The sequence below is a fragment of the Pyxicephalus adspersus genome, chromosome 2 (genome assembly GCF_032062135.1).
Source record: "Pyxicephalus adspersus chromosome 2, UCB_Pads_2.0, whole genome shotgun sequence".
NCBI lineage: Eukaryota > Metazoa > Chordata > Amphibia > Anura > Pyxicephalidae > Pyxicephalus > Pyxicephalus adspersus.
The window spans coordinates 44,435,499-44,459,792 of NC_092859.1; the positions used below are offsets into that span (position 1 = coordinate 44,435,499).

At 37.1% G+C, this 24,294-nt stretch overlaps 1 long non-coding RNA gene across 1 annotated transcript in view; it reads left to right on the top strand.

Moving 5' to 3' along the window:
* Nucleotides 1-14,400: 14,400 nt before the first annotated feature.
* LOC140325034 (uncharacterized) overlaps nt 14,401-24,294 on the top strand; it is a 35,160-nt gene continuing 25,266 nt past the window's right edge. Inside the window, exon 1 of the long non-coding RNA XR_011919632.1 lies at nt 14,401-14,729. This is a non-coding gene — a long non-coding RNA (uncharacterized lncRNA). The remainder of the gene's footprint in view (nt 14,730-24,294) is intronic.

Here is a 24,294-nt window from a genome sequence, read left to right on the forward strand (position 1 = left end):
AGTGTGTTCGTACACCTGGAAATGTTTTGAGACAAGGATGTCTGAGTGGATCACAAGATTGACTAAAGAAAATTACCAATCTTTTTCGCAGATAAAACATTTAAGGTACAATATATGTATTTGTGTGATCAAGGTATGATCAGAGTTGTGACATCAGACAATACCAGTAACCAAACACGGGAGCAGTAATAGAGCACCACTGCTAGACTCTTTCAGGCATTTGCAAGAGCTGTAAAAACTTAGTGGAGTGGTTCCTCTGTTAATAGCAACCAAGACCTGTCTGCCTTTTCCACTATTTATTTTACTATATATGAGATGGACCTGATTTTGTAGGCTCCTAAACCTTACCTGAAGATGCCCACAATTGACAGTATCAGATCAGCATTGTTTTCCTAAAAAAAAAATGTGGAAATATTAAAGTAGTTACTAATTCAGGGCCAATGCAAACAAGAGCCTTGTGATTTTGTGTTTTAGATAAAAATGGGTAAAGCATTATTCAATTGGAAAGCCTCATTAAACCCTGAATGTTTTCATGCCAGTTTGTCTTTTTGTGGACCCAGTGCAAACCGGTCAATTATCTAATCAATCCTGATCTGCCCAAAAAAGCCTATATCTACCCAAGTTTGAAAAAAGTTTCCTTTATTCAATCAATGGCACAAAATATAAAAATAACCTATTGATTAACCAATATAATTCTTAGGTATAAAAACAATATAGTTACAGCAAATAGTTTTCAGTAAATTAATCTTTACAATCTCTATAACTGGTACAATCTTAAAGCGTATGTAAACCCAAAAACAAAAAAAAAACACTTTCCCTTAACCCCGCAGATCAGTCTATCCATCAGAAGGTTTCTTCCATCGAGTCCTGTATCGTCCCTGTATCTGCTTCTGCGCTGAGATCTTCTCCTCTCTTCTTCGGGGTTCTTCCTCCTGCATCACCCGATCTCACTGCACATGCATGAGATCAGCAATTTTTTTTCTATTGATGACAGGGCTCCTTCTGCGCATGTTTGAGATAAGGGCATGCGCAGAAGCAGCCAAGAGCCTCCCAGCATACGTGATGTAAGTATTCCGGGAGGCTCTGCGCTCCCATTTTGTGGAAGGTCATGCGCATTTTTTTTAAATAGAAAACAAACAAAATTTTTACTTTAAATAAAAGGGATGTCTACCCTTTTATGTAAAGTAAAAACTCTGAGTTTAGGTCTGCTTTAAGCCATAGGTGTAAAATAAAGTTAATTGTATACATCCATAGGGTGATTCCATTAGAAATTTGTGCTGATTTTGGACTAATTTATTAAAGCTCTCCAATGCTGGAGAGAATACACTTTCATCAGTGAAGCTGATTATTATCTAGCAAACCTGAAATGGATCTGGTTCAGGATTAAAAACATTTGCTAGCAAATGACTTTGAAGAAATCCATTCCAGGTTTGCTGGACCACCAAGCTTCACTGATGAAAGTGTATTCTCTCCAGCCTTGGAGAGCTTTAATAAATTTTTAAATCAGGGCCTCTATACCAGTATTTCTAAGCTAGGATGTTTCATTCCTGGGAAATTACCAATGTGTGCCTCTCAGGTCAGTTTTAATGACATCAACGATTATTTTGCCTATCTGTAAGGGTGACATTCTTCCCAATGGCCAACAATGTAAAAGTAATTCTTCCAACTGCCCATTACATATACTGTGAGCTGTGGATATAGTTATTATAGCAGGGGTTCCTTTAAGACCTGGAAGCTTTTTCAAAGGTTCCCCCATGTTAAGGAAGTCGAAGCTTGGTTATTCTCTCTCTTGAGAAAAGGGATTAACCCCCCCCCCCCCCCCCCCCCCCCACACCGTACGTATACACACACAAAATTTTAGGTCACTGATCATAAATAACACAAAAACATGGTATTTGTCACCCTTTGAAATTAAATATTATATCCATTTTATCTTACTTATCTGCAGGCTATACATCTGTCCCCTATCATTTTATATATTTACCATCCCCTGTCATTTAATATATTTTAGCAGGCAGGGTGGTAATTAAGTGCATAGACTGAGCACAGGTTCAATGTAAGGTTGGAATTTGACACCTTCTCTATTTGCTAGAATTTTTATTTTTATTGCCAAGTAAAGTTAATAATATAATTTGCTGACATCATGACATTATGTTCATCACGATGCTTTTAACAGATACAGTAATCTGATATTATCTCTTTTATTGGTATAAATCACATAGAGAAATATATATTTTTCCCAGGCTGACAGCTCAGGTTTTAGCTTGACTGATTGAAAACCCGATTCACCTATGAAAAGTCCAGCTGTTTTCCTTTTTCTTGGATAAGATTGCCAGAGTGAATTTAAAACAATTGGATAGCTTGTAGCATTTTTACTTGCAATAGAGTTGAAGAGTATAGAGTATATTTATTTTTATTTGTTTAGTATTAAAAATATCTAATAAATTCACTTTTTATTGGAACAATATCAGTTTTTATGTGTCAATTGTTATTTTAAACTCTAATGAATAACAAGCATACTATATGTGTATGACTTTATAGAAACAAAAAAAATCACAGTCTAATAGAAAATGTTGATGAAATCTTAATATATTAATACATAATTGTTGGACGCCTGGATAGCATAATTTCACATTAGTCTCTGCTTCCCTTAGCTTGCATTTCAGTGCTGTTGTGCATTATAGGTCGAAGGAAACCCCTAAAGAACCAAGGCAACCCCACACATTCACTGCAATGCACAGTAATGCATTACTAAGCATTATGGTGTTCTGTATTGGATGTGATTTTAGATTATTAGAACACTTGAAAAGTATTCATACAGCTGAGCTTTGTAAAGTAGTGGATTTGTACTGTACAGATATAATTTCTGAAAACTAATGGCCATTTCCATACATTTCCTGGGGTAGATCTTTAAAAAATGGGAAAGTCCCTAAAAAATTAATGGATAGTTGACAAATATGTTAATTTATTTCATGTTCATAAACCTTTCCTCTGCTAGCCATTTAGCTCCAGCTTCACATATTCTCACGTCATTCCTGAAAAATGTGTTTATATAAGTACAACATCATTTTGATCAATTATAAACACAAGAACCACGTTGCTGAAGAAAATGTAATCTGGATATAAACATAAAATTGACGTGTGGAGCCAACACATTATTTTTCCTAACGTTTAACTAGGGAAATCAATTACGGATTCAACACAATTGCTTATGTCTTCTGTACCATAACTTCAAATGTATCGATTGACATGCCATTGTAGAAGATGGCTTTTCCCGTGTTTTTAATAGAGGAAGTATTACTAGCAATAGTTTCTTATTATCCCTGAAGAAATGCTTAGATTGGGTTCCTGTGGTTAGGTGGAACTGCTGTTGAAAACAAAGAAAGCTTTTAAAAATAAAGACACCTAAGACATACAGTACGTGCTTATATTTAAAAAAATAAACTTACACGTAGTCATTAAATGTTACCTGCTCAAGAGTGTACTACTGCATAGGTATAGTAAAACCTGAAATAAAATTAGCACCTTTATATAAATGTCATAGTTAAGCAAATAAAACATTTACCATATTGACATTATCTTATAGTCTATAGCTGTGTGAGGTCATTCCAAGATGACCCATTTCATAAGGGACTGAATACTAACTTTCTGACTACTCAACTGACATTTACAAAAATGGCAATGGCACTTCTAGCCCAATACATTTAGTCCATGCAGTCTCAAATATGTCTGCCAATTTATCTAATGATATAGTTGGTGCTGATTGTGACCTTATGAAAAACAGAAGGAATAGGAAATAAAGTGTACATAAACATGAACCATTAAGCTAAGGGTACTGCGGCTCTCCGTTATGGTTTTGGAGTGCAGGATTTTGAAAAGGAAATAATGGAAATACATGTAATTTTAAATGACATGTAAGCCTTTCTTTACTTTCAAATTACTTTTTGCAGGGTAACTCTGACTAAGGTCATTTTATATAGGAGAATCAAAAGTTACCCACCTAACAAAATTATGTAACTTGTTAGGTGGGTAATTTTGGATGATATGTTTTTTTTATTTACTACTGTAGATATTTGGTTGTTCTTGGACATAGCAAGTTGAATGTATACTAAAAATGTGCTTCCCAAAATGCCACCTAAAATACCACTAGTGCCTAATATTGTTTAAAATAATTCATATTGGTTAATAAAAATGTAATATTATGGTTAGGTAGTCAAAGAGAAAATGTAAATCCTATATAAAACATAGAGATAAAGGGCACATCTTAATATCTATTATATATTATATTCTTTAATTGTACATCAATAAAAAAAAATAATAAGTATTTTCGCTCGGTGGTCAGTAATTGCTCTCTCCTCCTTTTCCACCCTCCAAGTGGTTACTTGCTATTGGGAGCTTGAATGCTAGTTTGGTCTTCTCATAGGGCTCTATTTATTAAAGGGAATCAGACATTCTCACTGACATTCCCTGTTTTATAAATAGAATGCAAAGTGTCCTCCTGTTGGTTCTTCTGTTCCATGTTGTGGAAGTGGTTCCTAAAGATTTTGGCACTTGCTTTTGCTTCCACATGCTCCCTTGCTGTTACTACTGCCCTGTCTACCTTTCATTTCACTCCAGGCCTTTTTCGTGCGTTTGAGCACTTATGTGCCTTTCCTATTTTTCTGTTTAGATGAGTTTTGCACATTTATGTGTGTGGCTAAGGGCGTGTTAACTGAATACATTTTGGGGGTCAGCAGCTCTGGCTGGTCCACCCCTGTGCGGGGTTAGGAGAAGGACCCCACTGGGGGGATGCACCGGCCAGAGCCACGGACCCCCGCACAGTTCCCAGCCTCAAGGAAGTGGGTGGGCTAGGTCCCTGGACACAACCCGACCACTCTCCCATTGTAGGCTCAGATCTACGATGGGTAAGTGGGCAAGGTTGAGTCATAATGATGTCACTCTGGGGGAGGTTTCTCCCTCTTTGAGTGACACCCGGCTCCCCGCGCATGCGCACTCATGAGCCGGTGATTTTAGTGGTCCGCGGGACCAAAAAGGTTGGCGACCACTGTACTATACTACCCAGAAGAGCTATTGAGGTCCATACATTAGATGTCTGTTTTAGCATTGAGATTATTGTCACTAGGCAATTCATCTGTGTGATCCCAGTTAGGTGGACCAGTCCCTTTGCACACAAGGTACTGGTCCCCTGACCATAAAGTTTAGGCTTTAGTTAGCTTTGGATTATCTCTTGCACAAGAATTGCTGAAGAATGGAGACAGACACTTAAAACACAGAAGGCTTTTCATCCGAGGTGAAAATTTTACTTTAATTGAGTTTTTATTTGTGCCTAGCTTTAAAAAAATTGTTGCAGGTTCAAGATAAACTTTTAAAGACTATGGTTCACCTGCATAGAACTCTGCAATCTATGGAAAAGTGTATCCAGCTTTAACTATCCAATATTGTGCAAGAATCAATTTATAAAATACTACCTTTTCTGATGGTTGGTCATTCACCATTTTTTATTGAAAGATGCTTGAGTTACTTACTCAATAAAGTCTGAAAATTTTTGAAGTCTTTGGGAGTGTTAAGCTCTGTATAAGACAGTCTAAGGTTATCAGACCTAAAGATTTGCAGCTGTTTCCACTCAGCACCCCACCCTCATGTTCTATTATTCTGAGTATTCTGCTTGCAACCTTGCACAGATGGTTTAGAGTCTTCATCAGAATCCAGCTTGTTCTTAAAGAAAATTAACACCTCTGCTGAATTTTCTTGCAGAGTTTTAAAAATAACGCTAAAATAAATTCTCCTGAAACAAAATATAAATATATACATTTATGTAATACAACTCTTGCTTCAAGTGAAGTTGTTTTATTAATACATAGTAGAAATTCTTATGTAACTCCACTGTTTACCCATTTTGCTCATAATTTTGAGGGGACATTTTTCATAAAAGAAATATCTAGGCCAAAGACGACTTCTTGATTTAGACAGTAAGAAAGAACATTTAAAAATGACGACCAGTAATGTTAGTTACACGGGCTGTACCTTAGGGATAGGCCTTTGTTCTTTTGTTTGTAAATTTTAAAATGACTCACAGACTAAATATATTTAATACAGATGAGTAGAGAAATGGACACTGGGACCAGTAGCCAAGAAGTCCAAGAAAACAGGAGGGCTTTTGAGGTGTTCAAAGTGTACTATTGGAGTGGGGGGTGGAGAGTAGGGATGAGTGAGCGAGAATATTAAGTTCGATCTTGCTGAGAATCGGGCCTTTCTCGCTTACCGAAAATGTAAGCAAGAACGGCCTTCTGATTTGCCGAGAGGTCGCCAAACAGAAGGATTTCCAGAGCTGCATCATGCAGCCCTGGAAATCCTCTGCGATCACTGGGTACTAGAGGTTAATTAACCTCTAGTGCACTGGGGATCGCGCACTCTTCTCAATGAATGCAGCCACAGCTGCAATCATTGGAAAGATGCCCAGCACAGGAGAGCCTCCTGACATTGTAATATAAGTATCACTTACAAATAAAACATTTGTATCTGTAACATATGTATCATTTGTAAGAGATACTTTTATTAAAATGTCAGGAGGTTCTCCTTCGCCAGGCATCTTCTCAATAATTGCAGCTGTGGCTGCATTCATTAAGAAGAGTGTGCGATCCCCAGGGCACTAGAGGTTAGTTAATCTCTAGTGCTTGGGGATCGCAAACAGGAGGATTGCCAGGACTGAATGCAGCTCTGGAAAATCCTCCTGTTTTAATTTCCTCTTTCAATGGTTTTGTGAAATCGGTTCCATTTTGCGGAACCATTGGAAGTTTGAGGAAATTATCGCGAGAATGCTAGATCGCTCATCCCTAGTGGAGAGGTGAAATTTGAAATAAAAGGGATTGCTTACCAATACTCTTTATCGTGTACAGACTAATGTTGATTGAATTTGTCTCTGTCGGTTAGCCGACAGTTTGTCTGAAATGAGCCCAATATTGAGGTTGATTCAGTGAGTGACCAATCTGGTCTGCAAACGATCAGTCATAGTCAGTAAGCCATATTAGATGAGCAATGCTATACCTCTCAATGATAACATGTTAACTGAGTGGTGTTACATTCTTTTAGTGTGCATAGTAAGACTAGACTATAGAGTTATGGCAATGTACGAATGAGATCCTTTACAGTAATCAGTATAAGTTGCTAATATCTAGTTTTTTAACAACTGCTAGGACTGTAGGATAAAGTGGCCTATGAACATATTTATGTTTTGGGTCAGAATCCATTGGCCCATGTTAAAAACTGCATACCTTGAGGACAGCTTAAGAGAGATCAGTGGGAAGCTTGGAACAGAGTGGGATAAGTTAAGCAAGGAAGAGCAGCAGCCCCAAAATGTTGAAGCCTTCATAATCAAAGTATGCAGCTGGCTCACATCTACTCCAGGCATATCTACTTGTACCCACTCATCATTTTTAAAGTAATATGACCATTTAGTAAGAACTTGTCATTTTTTTTTTCATAGAGTATGGAAGGGATAGTCTCTATATGTCCTGATGGCCATTCTTATCAACCTTTAGTTAAAATATTCAAATGGTTGCTAATATTTTGGTGGCAACTGTCCAGATGGGAATTCCCCCATACTTTGGGGAGATTTCCTCCTTCTTCCCAAAATATCATCTCCCAAATAGAATGTAAAAAATAATCTTCTTTGCAATACAAAGACATAAAAACGTTATGACTTTTTAACCTTTTTTAAATACTTTACCAAAACAAAAAATTGTTTTAGTTTTATTGCATGAATTATATGATTGTTTTTAACTTTTTTTTTTAACTTTTTTTTTAACCAGTTGATATAATATTCATACTAAATGGTAAGTGTAAATAATGTTTTCATGTGACCTGCATTAGTTACTTGCCCTCTACTTTATTTGTGCATTAGGATGTTGTTCAATCTAAATAACACTGCATCTTAACAGTGGTAGGCACATTGTTGTCTACTGAAGTAACATATGGCAAAATGCATGTTTTTACTGAAATACACCTTGCAATCAAGAAGAAAAGGACATATGTTACCATTGATATGTCCATTCAGTGCAATGCAGTGTAACTACTATTACCAATTTAATATTTATTCCACAACAACAAAATTCCTAACTAAAGGTTGTTAGGAGACAATTATCTGGCCGGTGATCTCGTGCTGTAGCATGCCCTGTTTACTTTGTTTGACTGCATCGCTTGCAGCAGCAGGGAAAATCAGGCAAATAGCTGTCAGTCCTCTGCTATGCAGTCTGCAACATCTCCGGTTACCCATTGGGTATAAATGGTCTATCAGCATTCCCTGCTCGGTGTTCAGCTGAAGGGGTCATTGGCTGCTGGGGCTTTATAGTAACTTGTGCCTGTTTTAGCGCTAACCTAGGCTAACTTGCTGGTGGTGTATGCATTTGTTTGATTTACTGTTGCTGACTGTTCCTGACCATTGAGATGTATGCTGCCTGTACCGACCGTTTGCTAGTGATCCCAGCTCAGCTTTGTGTTTCTCGTTGGATACCTCACCTGGTGGATTGTTCACCTGTGTATGATCTTTGGCTTAGTATTCTGGATTTGCCTTTGTAAGAACATTGTACTGCTTCATCTGTGGGCTCCTAGTCTTCTGCCAGCCCTTCCCCAGACACCATCCCTTGCAAACTAAGTCCTAGGGGCAAATGTGTGCAACCAATCTTCCAAGGCTGAGTGGAAGCCTGCTATGAAGACAGACGAAGACTGCAGTGTTAGATTGGGGGACTGGTGTCTGATGAGTACTGGGGCTGGACCAGGGCCTTACATAGGTAGTGTACTTCCCTACAATATTTTGTGTATTTAATTTTTCTATCAAATATTGTAAGAAAGAATGGGTTTTACTGATGTAAAGACACTGTTTTCCAGTATGATCATACCCTCTAGACTAACTGCATGAGGCCAACACAGCAAATAGATGTGAGATCTAACAAATCCTGTTTTTCCTCCATGTGTTTTTTTTGCTATCTATCTATCTATCTATCTATCTATCTATCTATCTATCTATCTATCTATCTATGGCCACTAGGCCACTAGGGATTTCCAAATCTTCTCATGAATTGTCATGGGTTCAGCAAATTTTGTTCCTTATTCACCAAACCCATAATTTGTGGCATATCCTTTTTGGGGGGAGGGGGGAGGTCAGGTCTTGTTGACTAATTCTTTTCATAACTGACAAACTACTACTACAGAAAGTGATGGTAAGTCAGGTAATATCATAGGGGACATGTACCAATGCAAAAACTCTATCTGAAATCTAAAAGAGGGTCTTTTTCAACACCAAAAATCCTTTAAAAACTATGTTTGAGGTAGCATTGTAAAGCCTAAAATAGAACTTTCAGTAAAAGTTAATACAGCCAGTCCCAAGCTGTCCCACCATATTCTTGCTCTTCTTCTGGGTTTTTATAACCTCATTCTACCTCCAGTGTGTTTATGCAAGATTGGGTGATGCACCTTCCAGAAAATGAAAAAGTACCAATGTGATTTCTCCTGTGTGAGATTGGCACTTTTTTACATTAGAGGTAAGCCCCTTCTACATGAGCAGATGGACCAGCCACAGCCTCCTGTGACGTATGTATCCCCAAGAAACTGCAGACTTCTCATTTAATCTTTTCTGCCACAGGAAAGATGGAAAGAGAGGGGTCTTCTCTTCAAATTAAAAAAAATCACTTACAATTAGCTAATTTTCTCTGTTCTTTTTAGAAGTACAATGCAAACTGACAGTACTGCAGGTATTTCAATGATGGGCATGGTAGACTGGAGCTAGATTTGCACTGCTATTGCAATTTCCTTCTAAATAGTGCACTTCTGTGCTGTGAACAAAAAGATGGTCATTGACACATGAGAACCATTTATAGCACCCCAAACTACTGCTTTGTCCAGCATAACTTTAGTCTGCCTCTAATTCAGGTACCTATTCATCGTAATGTGTGTTTGTCCTCTCAAGGGCGTATTAAATAATGATAAAACTTTTATTCTTTAGCAAGCATGTTTTAAAAAATAATAAAAAAGAAAACACTTGGGGGAAAATATTACTCTTCAGCTTTCAAGCTTCTTTCTCCTTACAAATGTTTCAGATCTCACACCTACTCCCTGTACTTGCCTCGTGCAGTCATTCCAGGGCATATAATCCCCACTGATTTTAAAAGTTACACCTGATACTTTGTGTGGCTTATTCTTTTATTTTAAGTTTCATTGGAAGACCTTTTTGAAGCCAAAGCAAATAAATTATTCCATTTAATTTTGAGCTGCATTAATAATGCATTGCAGTAGCAGTCAACTTGTGAGGGCCACCAGCTGTTCTTCACACCTCGATCCCTACAGCTCGCCAGTGACATGGTTGTGCTTGAAGAGTTACACACAAGAGGGAAACCACGTACAATGCAAGGAAGATTTTGTCTGATTGACCCAACAGCTCTTCATCTTGATGCACATTTAGGCTTGTGTCTTTTTTTTTTTTACATTACAGAAGCCTAAGTAATGGGATGAGTCTTTTTGTGCATTATACTTCTTTTTTTTCTGTTTAAATGATGGGCGTGAATCCATCACTTCCAATTACCTTAATTACTCTGTTCTTCTTAGCGCAGCTGGCAGAATGCAAACTGCCAGTGCTGCATGTATTCCCCGGATGAGCATGGTAGACTGGAGCTAGCATTCAAACATAATTCACAGTCTCCTTTTCTGCATTCTCTGCATTTTGCTGGAATCCATAATCCCCCTGCAAACAAGATTTCATTATTCTTCTTGTGACTGCAGGAAAAAAAAAAAGCGGATCGCAGAAAGGCTTGCTGTGCTAATGCATGATTTGAAGTCCATGGTTATAGCGTCATCTGCATTTTAGCATTACCTTTTAATAACACCAAGTATCCTAAAACTGCACTAAAAAAAAAAACATATCTTGATGGTTCTACTCTTACTCACCCTAAACACTCTTTAATGGCTAGGGGAAAGGAAGGGAGATTTACTGACCTTATACCTCTCTCACCTAGAGATGATTCTTTAGCATACATCCCTCTAAATTAAGGTGGGCCCTTGGTATCCTCACTGACAAGGGCTGGAGATCCTAAATTGTAGGGGATGATGTCAATACCTATGGCTGCCGCACAGTGTGGCTTAGGCCTGGACAGGACATGGGACAACCCATTTCATGGATTTGGAGCCTGTGGGAGTGAGGTACGTATTTGTCCCCCCTCATTTAGCATTTAAAACTACCATTTTTTTATTGGAGTTAGGCTTTAAGCAATTAAGCTTGTTCTAATGATCCTATTAGAAAAGATTGTCAGGAATAGGTAAAGCACTTGAATTTATAGCACTACAGTTCATAGTTTGCAGAAGATTTCCTAAGGCAGATTTTAGTTTTCATGTTCAATTTATGTTTATTTTAGATACATATAGATATCATTAAGAGGCTTGTATCTGAGCACCGTGCAGTTAGTGAAAGGAAGTCTGTGACAAAAAAATATGTAGGCTGCCATTGCTAACCTTCCATTCTCAAAATGCTGGTTGCCAGATTGTCATTTATTTTAAGAATATGTCTTGCATTTTAATACAGCATTGTTTTTATTATACACTTCAAAGTTTTGAAATGGCTTAACAAACACATACACATCTAGTTTAATCATCAGTGTATTTTTATCAGAACCAATTTACCATTATGGAAAGTTTATGCTTTGAGTTGCTTTATATTTAGCATAGAAGAAATCTACATTGGGAGAAGAAAAGTTCTTTCTATATACCACATCCCTGTTTCATATAGATTCTAAAGAGAAAAGAGGAAAAATCTCTCCTTTCCAAATAAATGGGATTTTTTTAGGTGTGTTTCAAAAATTACACAACTCTAATTTATCAATAAAAATCCTCTAAACAATTTTATTTCTACCAATACAATTCATTTTAATGAATTGTATTGGTAGAAAACACATTGTTTAGAGGATTTTAATTGATAAATTGCTTTTCATTTAATTACAAGGGGATCAATAGTCTGATCTAAGGTGAACACGTCTCAATGTTTAGCAGCTCTGGATTCCTAGGTTGCCCCAGCAGTATACCATTAGTGCCAGCAGTAAACTGATACAGGCAGCAACAAAACCTTCAGCTACAGCTCCACAGCATTTCCAGGAACCCAACTACAGGTGGTCAGACAGTTCCAACCTGGATTTGATTCTGGATTAGATTTGAGTTATTCCAACCTCAGATTGGAATTTAGAATTCAAACAATCCAAGCTGAATTCTGAGTTTGAATATGCTATTTAAGAGTAAATCGTCCAGCCACAGGCCAGGCATATTGCCTTGCCTGTCTTCGTCTTCTACAGAGAACTGAATTCAATGTAGCCCCCTATAAACTGATGCATAGCTAGGTAATACACCATTTTCTATTAGTCAGAGCTGGAGCCAGCTAGCAGGCACTGTAAGTCCTATTTTCTGCTAATGCTAGTCAGGGACAGTACAGAGCTTGGATCAGCTAATAGGGAGTTTTGAAGAAACAAAAAAGGCAAAATAGTCCATTACTTCTAGTCAGGGAGAGATGTTGGAGCTTTGGAAAAAAAAAGGGGGGGGGGGTACAGAGCTTGCCAAGGGCCAAGGCACCGTTTTCTTCTACTACTAGTCAGGAACAGAGAGGAATGCTGCTACTCCTGTCACTGTTGCTGCTGTCTTTTTCCTCCTTTTCCTTCTTGAACTTGTAGTCACAGGTCCTCGATTGGAGAATGTTTGTCCAGAAAACAAAAGTACAATCCCAGCCCTACTCTGGCAAGCCAACTGAACACCCCGCTGACCAAGCTACTGGGGGCGCAGTCCCTGCTTTACAAGCTGCTGGAAGTCCCCTTCCTTCAAGATTTTATGAAGCATGCTTAACCCAAATGGTTGATACCGAACAAACCAATTGCATACCATACCATTGCAGATATATGGGATGTCAGTGGCAATGGGCAGGATCTGTGCATGTCTTCACAGTTAATTGGGTAAATGTATTGGGCAGCTCTGACACAGTTTGCACTGTGGGATCAGTGATCAACCAGTAGTGTGATTAGAAGGATGAGCAACAGGGTTGGCTTCTCTTCTGTTTCTTCTTCATTTTCACAAAAGTACCACTCTTCGTGACAGGAAAATAACAAAGCTATTCCTCTTCCTAAGGCATGTACAAGCTCAGGTGCTGCCATAAAATACTCCATCTAGTCAGTCTGGGTGAGAAAAGTAATATCCAGTCTTTCAAGGTCAATGTTATTCAAGGTTCCTAAACGTGGCTCTTAAAACCATCCCTAGTGACTTTTCACCAAAACATAACAGATATAAAAAAAACATGCTATTTTTTATGCAACAATGGGAAAAATTATTTGTGACTGTTAACCAAGTGAAATCACATCAATTAGTTTACACAGGCATTTTTTTGTTTTTCTATTGTGGCAGAAAAATCACTGCACAGTTAGTTGTGAACAAAACACAACAACTGATTCAGTCTCCCCCCATTTCATACAAGGTTCATCCTATTGTCTAAAAGCACATTTTGATTTTTCCAACATAAAAGTTTGAACATTTAAAAACAAATATGAACTCCAACCCAGACCGCCAATTTGGACTTGGATTTATAAACATTCCAACTATGTACACTTTTTTTTTCACCTCAGTGCATCTCTACCTCTAACCCTGGCCTTAAGGCTTCTATAGTAAATTCTGCTTCAGTTTAAAATTTATCTGGAGCATCTTTACTCAAAAACTGCTTTAAATAGATACAAATAAAAATATTACTTTGTTCTTTGATCTAAATTTGCACAGATGCTTCTGGTGGGAATCATAATTCCTTTGCAAACAAACTTTTCTATTTCTATTTTGTGACAACAGGGATTGGCTACTGAATTAAAGAAAAAGAAACTCTAGGTATTCTATTTTATATATAGTGAAAGAAATTTACATAGCATCTGATTTCAGGGAGATTTTAGGCAGGGGTCGGAACTAAATATTTCTAAAGAAATAATTGCAAGATTAAAAAATTATAAACCTACTAAATCATTTAAATCACATGAATAGCATAGATAAGATTGTACAGATATTTAGATTTATGAACTGTTTGTTTTTGTTTTGTTATATGTTCTTGGAATTTTCCTTTCAATTTTAATGGGACTTTTAATGCCTGTATTTCTTTTTTCTTGTGTATGCCAATCCAATTCTCCCAATTCACCTGAGAAGCACCCTGCAGTACTTAAAGGATTGTCAGTAGTGGTTAAATCCCCCAGTAACACCTGCTGACGTGACATGAGGTTAAATTGTTTAGTCACATTTAACGTGTCTTACACCCTTCTGTTTAGTATGTATCTTAACCTTTTATTGCCTGCAGGGAGGATTGTAAAGGTTAAACCACAAGAGTCTTTGTAGCAGCTGCTGCAAGTGAATCATTATTGGAATAATTATGACCCAAGACATAAAAGATCATGGTATTATTTATGATAGGTAGTGTTGTGATGACGGAAGAATACACATGCAGTGTCTCTCTTTAACAAGCAGAGCATCTTGCTGCAGGTTTCAAGAAAAAGCCATGAAAGCCATCACTAGACCAATTATTTAATACAATTCTCTGGGGTTTCATGACTGTAGATAGTTTATACACTTAATGCACCATCTTACAAATTCCACAATGCCCAAACTCTTTGTTGGAATAACACTTCTTTGAATTATAAAGAAACTTTTGGAGGCATCTACAGTGTACAAGAAGGTTCTTTCTGGTAAGTATACCTACAAAATATTTTGTTCATTGTGATTTTAATGAAGGCCTTAAAATTATTTCCTTTATTAATTCAACAAGATTGGGTGATGACTATGGATACATCAGCAGACATCATTAGACACCCCTGTCTGGAGAACGTTCAGCTGGCATGACCTTCTGATTGCTGGGTTAGCTGTGTATACTGTGCTGTTTGTCTACTATATTACTTGAATACACCTCTTTTGTTTTTCCCCATGTTCTTTTCAACCTTGAATTTTTGCTTCTAATCACATCCAGTCTTTTGTCTAGATATACTGTGAATTACAGCAAATACTTGAATTGGTATACTAACTTCTTGCCAGTTGTGTTGTTTCCATGTCATTTAGAAATAAAAATGCCATATCATCACCTTCAGAAACCCCAAAGCACAATGTAGAAAATCTCCTAATAAATTTCTCTTAAAAAAGCTTAACAAGGGTTGAGTCTACCTAACCTTCTGGTCCTACAACTTCCATGTTGTTGAACTGACCAAAACAATGAAGGCAAAACTAATGAAATAAAGTGCTCTAAATCTTATTATCTGTAAGTGTGACATTCTTCCCATTGTCCGGAAATTCTTCCTAATGGTCACCAAGCTAATGTACTATGAGCTGTAGATATAGTAATCATAGCAGAGGTTTCCTGAAGACCTAAATTTTATTTCGATGGGTTCCTCTATGTTAGAAAGATCAGGAAACACTGCATTACACCAATAAATATCAGACTTTTAGATGTGTCTGAATATTAAGGGATTTATTTTTACATGTTTACACATAATATTAACACAGTTATTACGCTGAAATTCACTTGTCTAAAAGGATTGTATGGAATGTATAAATTCTGGGTAAAGCTGTATGAAGCTGTGCTTTCAATATTTTTCTTTTTAATTGCCAAATGGTCACTTTACAGTGTCTTGTGGTATTCCACTTAACAAAGACAGGGATGGTATCTGTTTCTACTTTCCTGTTTTTATAGATGAGCAATACATTTAGGATATCTGTGCTGTATCTGTTTATATTTAATCATTATCAGGGACACACCAGGCAGTATGCAGCCATATGTTATACCTGCCAACTTTAATACTGATCAACCAAAGTCTTTTCTATGTATCATCATAAAAGAGAAACTTTTGTAAGACAAATATACTAAAATGGTAACCTGATAATAGTATGCAGCAAATATAGCATAGACTTTTAGACAGTTATCATTGAAACAAGTGTCCCACCCCGTTTCTCCTTTAAACCTGTTCTGGTGGCAACTTGAAAGTTTGGGTTATGCTATAAATTCATTCCACATGACAATGGTCATCGGGATTCATATAAATGCATGAATCTGACTAGAGAGAACACATCTAAGAAAAGGTTAAACTAACACATTACACAAACTAACACTTGAATAATAAGTCTGAATAATAATTCAAAACGGTACATTTAAAAATACTACCTCCCAGCCGAACGGCCCCGCCCTCCAGCTGCGCGCTTACACTGCCTGGCCCGGCCAGCATCTGCATCCCTTGGCCTTGCGTCCCCAACGTTCACTGGCTGGGGACACGGATGCTGGCCGGCATCGCCAGGAGAAGCAGATACTGGGCATCACTGGAGGACGCAGCAGGATTGTGGGGACCAGGTAAGACTTAAAAACTTCCTGGCAATTCCACCCCAAGTGTGGCTCGGGGTTACTTGGGATTATCGCTAGGGAGGTTAAACTAACAACCCACCCTTTTATATACAATTCAAATTCATAATATCAACTGTAGACAGATAGAGTGTTAACTTAGTAGTTTTTACTTAAATTCAGAGCTTCTTTCGATAGAATTCTATGTATCCAACCTTCCTCTCTGACAGGACAAGCTCAGAATCAAAGAGCAGATGAGCTGCATTTTAACAAGCTTAGATTTTGGACCTTTCTGAATTTGTAGACAATAATGGAGACTATACCAATCTAATAAATGGGACAGCAAGCTCCACATACTAAACGTCAGGAAGAAAATGAGGGCTACACCGTGCTGACTATGAATCCTGAATATGTTTAAACCCAGAGGTTTTATTGTAATGCCATGCGTCCTTATTTATTAAAGTGCTATAAAGAGTACATTTACCCCAAGATTATATTTTAGCTATACATTCACAATGGTGAACTGATCTAGACTATGGCTTGCTATGTGTTTCAGATACGCTAACTGCAATACTAGCCAACCCTGGCCCTCTAGCAGTACTGGATGTTTCTACCCGCCTATGTGTGTTCTCCTCTTGCATTTTTTTAATATAAACTAAATAAAATTCTAACAGGCAAAGTGACAACCCCTGGTAATGCATGTAGAAAACGAGAAACATATGAGGAATAGGTTGTGCGGGGCTCACTTCAAACTAGAGTTTCAGGCTGATTTGCATCAAAACATACTGCCAGATTCCACATTTTCATATTCTTCAACTCTTAACTTTTGGTGGTGCAACCTTAAATGTGACAGGCTGCTCCTAGATGGTTTATTTAGGATATTTTGCTGAATGGGACCTGTAGTGGGCCAGGATAAAATAGATGTTCCAAAGCTGCTTTCAAGAGTTTCTTTAAACACAAAGGCTTTGTATGTATGCAGTGGGAAGCATGTTGTGTATTGTGTAGTAATAGGCGTAAATAAAACATGGCTATCACAATGCCCTTACTTTGACAACACAGTCATTTTAAATCCTGGATAAAATGAGAAGGCAGTAATTCCGCATAGTGCTCAGTGCTTGCTCAACTCCCTGAAAGTAATATTAAAATGCTAACACTCTTATCTTGCTTTGATTTCAATGGTAATCTGCCTGTTCCTTTAGATTTTCACTTGGCTTGTCAACCAGTTCTTTTGATCTCTGTGCGTTACCCTTGAAAGCAATTGTATTTTTGTATTATTTACTTTCATTGTTATTTAGAGATTGTCCCTTTATGTTCATCCATCACAACATTAACTTTAACAGGATTTTCAAACAGAATTGAGGAGCAGGATATCGCAAGGGAAGGTTTTAGTGAAAAATGCATTGAAAGACTGAGGATGTAGACTGTTACAGATCAGTACCCATTTGGAGCTGTGTACATAGTATATGATGAATGATTTACTTCTGGACATCAGCAGTCTGATGCACTTCATCTATTACCTGTGAATAGCTGTCCTGTACTGCTAAACAGTCAAAAGGTCAGTTCTCCAGGTTTAATATTGGCAAGTAAAGCTGACCATCATTACACTTTGTCTATAGGAACATATGAGCAGTAGATGGAGGAACTGACACTGCCTGGAAGCACAGAACCTTCTAAATACAACAGTTTGATAGGGTTCCTGATCATTTGGGGTACAGTGGGTAATTTAATGAAACCTTCTGAGGTAATCATAATATAGCAAATTCCTTGACTGTTCTGCCAACCCAATGACTTCATAAATCCTACAAAGTTAATGACTTGCAACATCTATGCAATTTCAGTGTCTTGACTTCTTTGAAAATTGTCAGTGACTAAGAAACCGCTGATGTTGTATGATCCCCATAATTGATGTAGGTGTGTAGTGCTGGACTTGAAATTGACTTTGTTCTCTTAGTGTTAAAGTAAACCTATTGGTAAGTTTTACCTTAAAGGCACCTTGGAAGTATGGAACATGTGGGAAGAATAAAGTCCCACTCTTGATGTATCAATTGTTCAGTTATATTTAGAATCCTACAAACAGAATTCCAAAGACAGCTAAAATGACAAGTCAACCTATGGCTATAATAGCATATGAAGGTGAGATGTTATAGCCTCTAACATGCATTGACTTGTCAATCCTGCACATATTGGGACTGATTTATTTAGGCTCTCCAAGAATGGAGAAGACTATCATGGGTGATCCAGCAAACCAGGAATGGATTTGTCCCAGGGTTTAAAGCATATGCATACCAAGATTTTTTAAGAAATCCATTACAGGTTTTCTGGATAATCCAAGTTACACCATGATAATCTATCTTCTCCAGTCTTGGAAAGCTTTAATAAATCAGGCCAAAAGTAGACCAATAGGTCTACATAGTACAGTCAATAGATTGTACTATATGTTTCACAATGTAAATCAAGCTAAGAAGCTATTTTCTGACCTTATGGCCGTGACAATATTGATACATAGTAGTGGTTTATTATACTGGGGGAGTAATTTTCTTGAGGAGTGAAGAAAAGCACTTGAAGGGTGGATTCAAGTGAACACTTTGGAGTTATGGACATATTATTTAAAATGATTAATTCAGTTTGTGATATAGTTGGGCATTGACTTTGTGTCATTCTGTGTTGACACATTAATACATTTTATATTTTGTTTTTCTTTATTTAGTAAGAGATGTTTGGGATTTTTTTCCACTATATTTAATGTAGTGCCACACTTTTTATGCACTTCTTGTAGGAGAATAACTTGTTTGGCATGAAAATGTAAACCCTTTGTGCACATTTAACTAGACATCTGACCCATAAATACAATAAACTTATAGACAGGAAAATGTTAGGTACTTTTTGCTTCATAGACTGATCAGATATACTCTCTTACATTTTAAATACATTATTACTGAATTTGTTATTTTAATATTCTGAAAATAAGAGGGGTAGCAACAAACAATTCATTAAAGAGCAGTAAATACTTAAAATGAAACTGGTATAAGCTGCTGCTATTTACAAATCATGCTTAATTTATAAGTGTGCAATAAAAGGGGGGAAATGCAGACAGTGGCAATAAAATGTGACTTAAATCTTGTTATCACAGCTGTTGTAATAATAAAAAAATGATTTGAGGAGGACTGAATATAGCTAGCTTTTTGATTAACTATCACATTAATGAAGGGGAATCCAATACACTAGTTACAGTGTTTGTGCAAAAGGTCTCAATGGCTGCTTGCAGAGTATATTAAATGGCTTTCAGTCAGTAAATATGTGCAGGAGCTATACAGAAAACTTCTACCCTAAGTTCAAATCACAGATGAGTACATTAATTTCAAAATGTGTAATGCATCTAAAATAGTAGGTTAGATTGAAAATAGTCCATATACATCAGCTTCACCTGCAATTTTATGACATATCCCAATTCTTACAGGGTTTCATAATTAGTTTAATTCATTAACATATTGTGAAAAAAGGAAAGTCACCAAATAAAAGTGCTTCAGACATAGAGACCAATCTGAATACTTCTAAAAGCAATAAAAGGGAGTAATGATGAGCAGCTACTAATTACTAACTTTTTTGTTTCTTTTGTTGTATTTTAACTTAATTGTTTTATTCAATTTTTACTTTAAATTCTAGTGTAATGTATGAAACATCAGTAAAAGTTATTTCACACAATTTCTAATTGAATCCATTGTGATAGAAGTGTGAGTTTTAACCACCTAAGCGTTACACTGAGGTCTAGATTTCTGTACCAAAAGTGATCCACTGTTTTTCATGAATTTTTTTTTAAATTGTAGACCTGTAACTTACAGAAATATGTCCGAACAGGGGTTCTAGTAGATAATATGAATATAAAAAATGTTTGAAAAGAAGCCGGCCGACAAGATGCCGGCCGGCTTCTTACCGGTCCCGCTGGCACCCGACGAAGGCACCCGACGCTGGAGAGATCGGCGGACGATGACCGATGGAGGACGACACTGGATGAGCACAGGGGGACCAGGTAAGTGAAAAATCTCGGGCTTAACCATCCTTGCAATTTTTTTTTGCCCGAGCGAAGGTCGGGCTTAACTGCAAGGAGGTTAAGAAAAAGTTTGGTCAATTGTGGTAAAAATATTTATAAATGGACCCTCATAGAATTAAGTATAGCGGCATTTTGCCTTTGACATTGGAACTATACGTGACTACTATCCACTAATGTTGCTAGCATTAAACCTTACAAAATATTCTGCACAATATAATGCATCAGTTGAAATATTTGCTCAACAATAGAAGAATAAAACAATTGCATTATTTGGGATATACTGTACCAGCTTTCATGAGTGCAAGATTGTGCAGGTTGTTTTTTGTCTGAAAGCTTTGGGTGCAAGAGATTCCAGCTGAATTTGTTTGATGAATTGAAGAATGCCTTCCAGTTACCAAACCATTATCTGTTTCAATACTTCAATTTGTGCCATGCATATGGGGCTCAGTAGAGTCCTGAGAATGCATCTCTAAAGGTTTTTACACTTGAATCTCTTTTGTGGTGTCTTTCCCTCAGTTAAGTGCTCCCATGATACATAAACATTTCTTCTCATCCTACCAGCTTTCTAAACCAGTGCAGGTTTGCCAAGGCCAATGATTTTCCAAAGATAGAAGAAGATTATCAGGATAACATTTATTATTTTCCTTTTACGTCTCTAGTTTTGACTAGAAATAACCTCTTCCATTACAAGTTTGTTCACAGGATCTATTTCACTCTGGCTAAGTTTGCTAGAATGTTTTCCTCTAGTGCCACCAATTAGTGCTTAGGGATGAGCAAGTTTTTGCTTACCAAACATGTAGGCAAGAATGGCCTTTGTAAATTTGGCCAGCGGATTGCTCTTGCAGTCCTTTACGAGTTGTATGTGTTCTTAAATAGAGTTTCTCTATCCAAGAACACAGGAGTCCTGTGTTCCTGGATAGAGAAACTCTAACCAGAAACACATACTACATTGCAAGAGCAATCAGGGGAGTGGAGCAGCTCTGCTCTGCTCTGTTCCTAAATAGAGTATCTCTATTCAGGAACACAGTGTGAGTCTTGCCCTAATTCTGACCTGTAATGCCCAGGGATCGCTCACTGACAGGAGGATTCCCACGGCTGTATTTATGAATGCAGCCGTGATAATCCTCCTATAGTGATTTCAATTTCGCAAACCAATCGGAACTTCGAGGAAATTTTTCGCTAGTGGTGCTATTTCCAATCTCAGTCTGGTTCCCTCCAAATATTTGGTGTTGTCCCATGATTGTTTCATTCTGGCAGGAAGTTGTGGACCTAATCTTCAAATTTATCTCGACTCTTCTATCTCCTACTTTTTCAGTTTGTTTGATTTAGTGGAGCCTCGAGAACCAACTGTGGCTATATAGCAGTTGTTTCTCCACCAGGGTTCCTTCAGCAATGACCAGTGTGTGCCTCTCAGGTCAGTTTTAGTGACACCAATGATATTTTTGGTTATCTGTAAGAGTGACATTTTTCTCACTGGCAAGCAATGTAAGAGGTTTTCTTCCCACAGACCACTTGGCTAATGTACTGTGAGCTATGGATATAGTATTAAAGCAGGGGTTCCCCAAAACCTGAAAAAAGAAGAGTTCACCTATATTAATAAGGTTGAGAAACATGATAAGGGCTTGTCTGAGCCTCTTCTTTAATTGTGCTATAAGAAATATAATTGTAACTGAAAAAAATCTTTCCCACCATCTCTGATAGCCTGGAAGGCTGCTTTTTATTTATGATTAACTTTGTATACGATTGTTTAAGGACAGTTCACCAACTTTTATTGAGTTTGACATTGTTAATAGAATATGGCATTGTTGTTTGAGATTTTCTCTCCCTACCTGTCTTGCTGACAATTCATTTATCAAACATACAGTAAGACAGCAATCAAAATCTCACAGGGGTTCTAGCCTTCCCCTACTTTACTAAAGGAAAACATCTTTTTTTTGGTCTGTGATAGCTGCGGACAGTTCGCTGGTTGGTAAAACATTGTCATCATGTCATCAGGGTATAATACAAAGGCGGTATTTCAGCATTTCTTGGTAGTGTCATATCTTTGTGAAAGAATCCTAATGGCTGGAAGGTTTTCCTTGAAAGGGTCTCTTTTGCAGCTTCTACCTTGAATTGATGGGTTACTTTTTATCTTAAAAGTTTTATTCTCTCATTTTCAGAGTAGTGGGGTGCTAATATGTGTGAACCCAAAAAAGGTCTAAATACTTGAAAATGGTATTGTGCTTTAATGTATTTTGTTTAATCACATTTGTTGAAACTAACCTTTTTGGTGACTAGATAATGTCAAAAAATGTGAAATAACTTTGTGGCCTGCCATTAGTGACTGTTTTTGAAACAAAATTCTTACCTAGTTTTTAAATCCTCTCTTTTAGTGTCTAGTTTGAAACAATCACATGGCAAACTAAGTCATGCACCAGCTTAGAACTCCCAATACGGATAACTGTTTTGGGTCAACAACAGAAAAGTTTTGGATCTAATGGGTCAACATGAAAGCCAGAATGAAAGTGTTGTTAAAATTACAGATCAACATTGACAGCTTCCATGTTTGCTTCATGACAGCCCTACTTTATTTACTGCAAATTTTTTAACGTCTACAAATCATGAGCTTTGACTTTGTCATTTCTGTTGTCTGGTCTCATTTAAATAGGTTTGTATCTGAGTGGCTCAGCTGTCATCAGAAGAGTTATCTTACACAATAGGTTACAAGTATTTGTTTAGACTGAAACTGTTCCAGGTGGAATCTAAAACAGTATGTGTTCTAAAAAGTCCACTGTCAGTGAGTATTTACAACAGTTTTGTTTCTTTTGCAGAATGAAAGTTAAGATCTTAGTTTTCCAGCATAAATAAACATAATTGCTTTCATGGAGAAGATAGCCACTTTTGCTTTCTATCACATCATTTAAAATAAATTGCTTCAAAAGTGCATCTGTGCCTTGAATTTGTATTGTAGTTTTACATTGTTTGAATGAATTATTGTACATCTTGTGTGCTGAGCTTAGAACAACAGTTTAGAGGTGCTTAGGACATAAAAAAATTTATACAGAACAAATCTGGTAAAGTCATCAGATAGTCAAGTGTCCCACTCTGGCAACTAGATAGACTGAACCCTACTTTACTTGTCAATGATAATGATGTTGGATCAGATCTCAAATTCTAAATTACAATCCATGTTCATATTAGTACCAATGTGGGCCTGAATTGACAACTGGAATTATCCAATCACCACTACTGAACAGTACTGTTTAATTTCCTTTTTGTAGTAACTTTATTGTGTATTAGAAGACCCCTCAGGGTACCTAAAGTCAGGATTAGTTTTTTTCTTAGAACATTATCATTTTCCAGAAACCTAGGCATTTTAAGGCATTATGCAAATATTTAATAAACCTTGATGGCTTTTTCTTGGTCCCTTTTCTGTGTTAGTAATAGCCAACTTCCTAAGTGAGTTTGACAATTGAGGTTTTCAGGGTTCCATAGGAAAGCCTACCCAAGATGAAGACACTGGATGTTAGCTACTGGTGAATAAGGTGAAAATATACATATTAAAATAGATCCAAAATGCCATCTACATAGTTCCCCATTTTTTTCAATAAACCAATACAATAAAGCAGACCACGGAAAGTAAATCATTGTTTTAATGCTGTTTTACTTTTAAGCATATTCCCACTGTCTCTGCAGGTTCATACCTATGTGTATATGCTAGCCACACAATTTAACACTGCAGGTCTAAATGGGCCCTAAGACACCGTTTTAATTCTCATGACCGGTGGGCCATATCTAAATTCCTGCAAACACTTCAAACAGTTTTCACAAGCATCTACCTCACCCTTTTTTTTTATTAGGCCTTTTCAAATTTCCAGCTGTACAAAAGCTTCTCATATTGATT